We start from the raw sequence: 4,000 nt of genomic DNA on the forward strand, positions 1-4,000 counted from the left end.
TATTTACAAGCCAAAGTACATCTTGAGATAGGAGCTTTCTGAAGAGACTTGAGTTGCAGAGAGACAGTCAAAGAGAAAGTGATACAAAGTTCTCAATGTTTGCTCATAGGAAGGAAACAGTATTGGACGAACGAATGTACGCACATCCTTGACATTTAGGTCAAATGATGACATCTTAGTTTAATTTGGTTCTCGTGAGAACTCGGTCTGACTTACCGATCCACGGGAAGGATGTTCGTTTGTCTGTGGTTATGATTAGTTAGCATTGCACACATCCTGAACGGACTGGATATTTTTTTTTAATTCACCTATTATACAGAGCGCAGCTATCTTTTTAATAATGGAATGGATTACATTTCCAATTTTATGTATTTTTCATTGCATATATACATTGACTAAGTGACATTTACAATAGAGGATCGGAAATTTGAGTACAAGTCAAAATAAAAGTACCAAAAATGAAGTGAATATCTTTGGCTCTGGAATAAAAAGTTAAATAGCCTGGAAAGGAATTATCTAAATGAACAACAGTCTTTTCCATTCTTTGCTTCATGAGAGAATTAAGGCTTGTAACTAACCTTTGTCAAAGAGGAATTCCACAAGATTAAATAGGAACAATCAAAGGCACAGGATAAGAGAATGAAAATACCCAACAAATACATGAAATTTTACACTCATTATATTCCGGCTCCGTCTATTTCTCTGCCACTTCCATCTCATTCTCTTCTGTTTCTTGGAATAACCTCACAAAATGTACCTAATACCCGGCTGTATAGTTCTCATTTGCAGTCGCGCAGCGGATGTACATTAGATGAATGAAATTTGCAAAACAATTATGCACCAGCTCCGTTTTCAGGGCTTGCATCCACATGTCGCTCAATAGCGGATTCTTACCAGGGGCTCAACTCTCGTCGGAGGAAAGCTTAGTCGTTTCTAAGATCAAAGAAGTCCTCTTCCAACGGGCTCAGGGTTAAAGGGGGATCGTTTCCCGTCCAAGCATAACCATCCTGTTGGAAAATATATGTAAAAAATAAGATGTCCTCTGGATGGGGGGAAAAATGTCTTTTCTATTAAACTTAAACTTGAATTAGCTTTCACAAAACCTTATGCAAATTGGTTTTAGTCAGTTTCGATTGAAAATAAGTATCCACTGACAGATGGTTTAAGAACGTAGGTTAAAAATGTGCTTCAAGGAGAGAAAAAGTATCTATATGATTAATATACCAAAAGGAATCAGGTATACATTTTATCAAGCGCAGTCTCTGAAATTCCCGCTGAAAAAACGGCCAGATAATCACACATAAAATAGCATCATTAATGTAGAGAGGTATTCACAAAGGTAGACAAATATGGGACTTGAATCCTCTTAGGCCCACAATCCTATTTTGTAAAGTGTTTCGAGTTTTTTAAGGTTTAATCACATACAAGTTTGTAGGGCTCAATGTATTCCCATTGAGGGACTCAGGCATTATCCTGATTATTATCACTGAATACTGATATCCGAAGATCAAGGGACTGATCCTTGCTGTATGAATATTCAGGTTCAACTACTTTTCTTTATATACGTTCAACCCATTTGAATTGGTTACCTATAACCTTCGGAGAGATTAAAGAGAGAGAGAGAGAGAGAAGAGACGAGAGAGAGAGAGAGAGAGAGAGAGAGAGAGATGCACAACATGGTGCTCTTGTTCAGTTTTATGACGATATTTCAAATTATCACCAATACATTTATGTAAATATAAATGCATACCTGGGATGAAATGTAAAATTTCTGAAACACAGAACCACAACACAGTGAATGCACCCACCCCTCTTGATTATTCCAAATATACCTCCCTCTTGTTCATTCACTGAAGAATCGACCATAACAAAACATTCCATGTAATGTATAGTTTTGCCTGTTGCATTGGAGATGACGTATGATACGTGAATAAACATATTCTGCTTATTCATACGGTTCTTAACTTCAGTATCTGTACCGTTATTTTGGTCGAGGATTCAAAGCCGTCCCCTTTTAGCTCTGGAAGAACGTTTCGTAAATGGATTCGCGGAAGAGAAAATCACCCTCCTATTATTCTGCATGGAAGCCTTGGGATATCATAGCCTGAACCGCAGGTTTACAAGGAATTCCTCCCACTGGGAAGGAAGGAAGTGAATACCGTCGGCGTTCTTGGGATTTCGCCTGTGATTTTGGGGCTTTTAGGTCTCCCCGGCTGAGAAATTACAGGTAAAAGTTCACATATGATATTTATGGCAGGCAATGCATTTCCCGGATTTCTTCGAATTTGAATATAGTAAATTAAAAAAAGGCCAAATAAACGAATAGGCAGGCTGAACAACATAGGTAAACCAAATAGTGTGATATTTCATCTGAAAGTAAAATTAGGCTTAAGTTAGTACAGTCTGTATTGCAGTATGGATTTACCAGGTTTGTGTATTGGCAGCAAAGATAAGAATGGCAACATTAGAGAAGTATTATATTAACATGAGGTGCCAGATACTTACGCCCTTCTCGTAAATAAAACTACGTCATTTTACTGAATGATAGGGAGAAACTCCCCGTAGGGGTTTAGTGCCAACAGTGCACCTCATGCTGTGCACTGCAGGAATTACTTGAGGCTGTTTGCATCATCCCTTCGGGACCTAGCTGCAACTACTTTCATTCCTTTTACTGTACCTCCGTTCATCTTCTCTTTCTTCCATCTGATTTTCTACCCTCTCTAACAATTGATTTGTAGTGCAACTGCTTTGAGGTTTTCCTCTAGTTGCAACTTTTAAACCTTCTTACTCTCGATTTCCGTATCAGCGCTTATTGGCCTCAGAGATCCCAGCGCTTGGCCTTCGGCTCAAATTCTATATCCTATTCTATTCTGTAGGGAGAAGTTGGAGAGATACAAAGGAGTTCTCATATACGTTTCAATTACAGCAACATATATTCAGTAAATAAACGAGAAATGTTCCAATAACATTGTGGAATCACCCTCAGCCCTGTGATGACTCTCCTCGGCCCCAGGGATTCGGTCTTCAAAGGCTACGACTTTCGTTTGATACTGCAAGAGGATCTTGGCTATGGGAGCTTTACCCTTTGATTCGAATAACAAAAAATAGTCTGCTCGTGTTGCAACATTGAGGCAGCGTATGTATGTATGCATGTGAGAGTCGGATTTTTCATGTGCAGCTATAATACACATTTACTTAAAAATCGGTATCCATCAGACGCTAGCTCTCTGTTGCAACACGAGCAGATTATTTTTTGTTATATGAATCACAGGACAAAGCTGTATATATATATATATATATATATATATATATATATATATATATATATATATATATATATATATATATATATATACTACATATATACATACTACATATATACATGCGCATCCTCAAGGAACACTAGAGACGAAGATCTCCATTCTTACATATTTATTACCAACGTTTCTTGACATATTTTCAAGGCTAAAAAACGAAAATAATTTGCACTGCAGATAGAATCACGGCTAGGAAAAAAATAAAATTCACAATAATGGCAATGCAGCGTTAAAAATAGGTATATAAATGAACTTGAAACAATAAAAAAAAGGATCTCAAAAACTACAAGCCAAGGGAACACAGACAAACTAACCAAGCGCAATTAAAGACAAAACTGCGAGAAAAACAGAACATATGAATCAAGGAAACTCGGTTATAGGTTGCCTAGCTTTTCCTTGGCCTATATTGCTTGTGGTTCCTTTTTTTTTGTTTTTTTTTTTTCTGTTTGAAGTTCGTTTGTATACATATTTTAATGCAGGATTGCCATTTTTGTGAATTTCAAATATTTCATTTTTTGCTTGATTCTATCTGTAGTGCAAATTATTTTCTTTTTTTTTAGCCTCGAAAATGTGACTGTGTCATGAAACGAGGGGATATAAATTTGTAAGAATGAAGGTCTTCGTTTCCCTCGTTCACTGAGGATGCATATGTTTGGCCGTGGCTGCTTTTCAACCATATAAAT

The sequence above is a fragment of the Macrobrachium nipponense genome, chromosome 3 (genome assembly GCF_015104395.2).
Source record: "Macrobrachium nipponense isolate FS-2020 chromosome 3, ASM1510439v2, whole genome shotgun sequence".
Taxonomy (NCBI): domain Eukaryota; kingdom Metazoa; phylum Arthropoda; class Malacostraca; order Decapoda; family Palaemonidae; genus Macrobrachium; species Macrobrachium nipponense.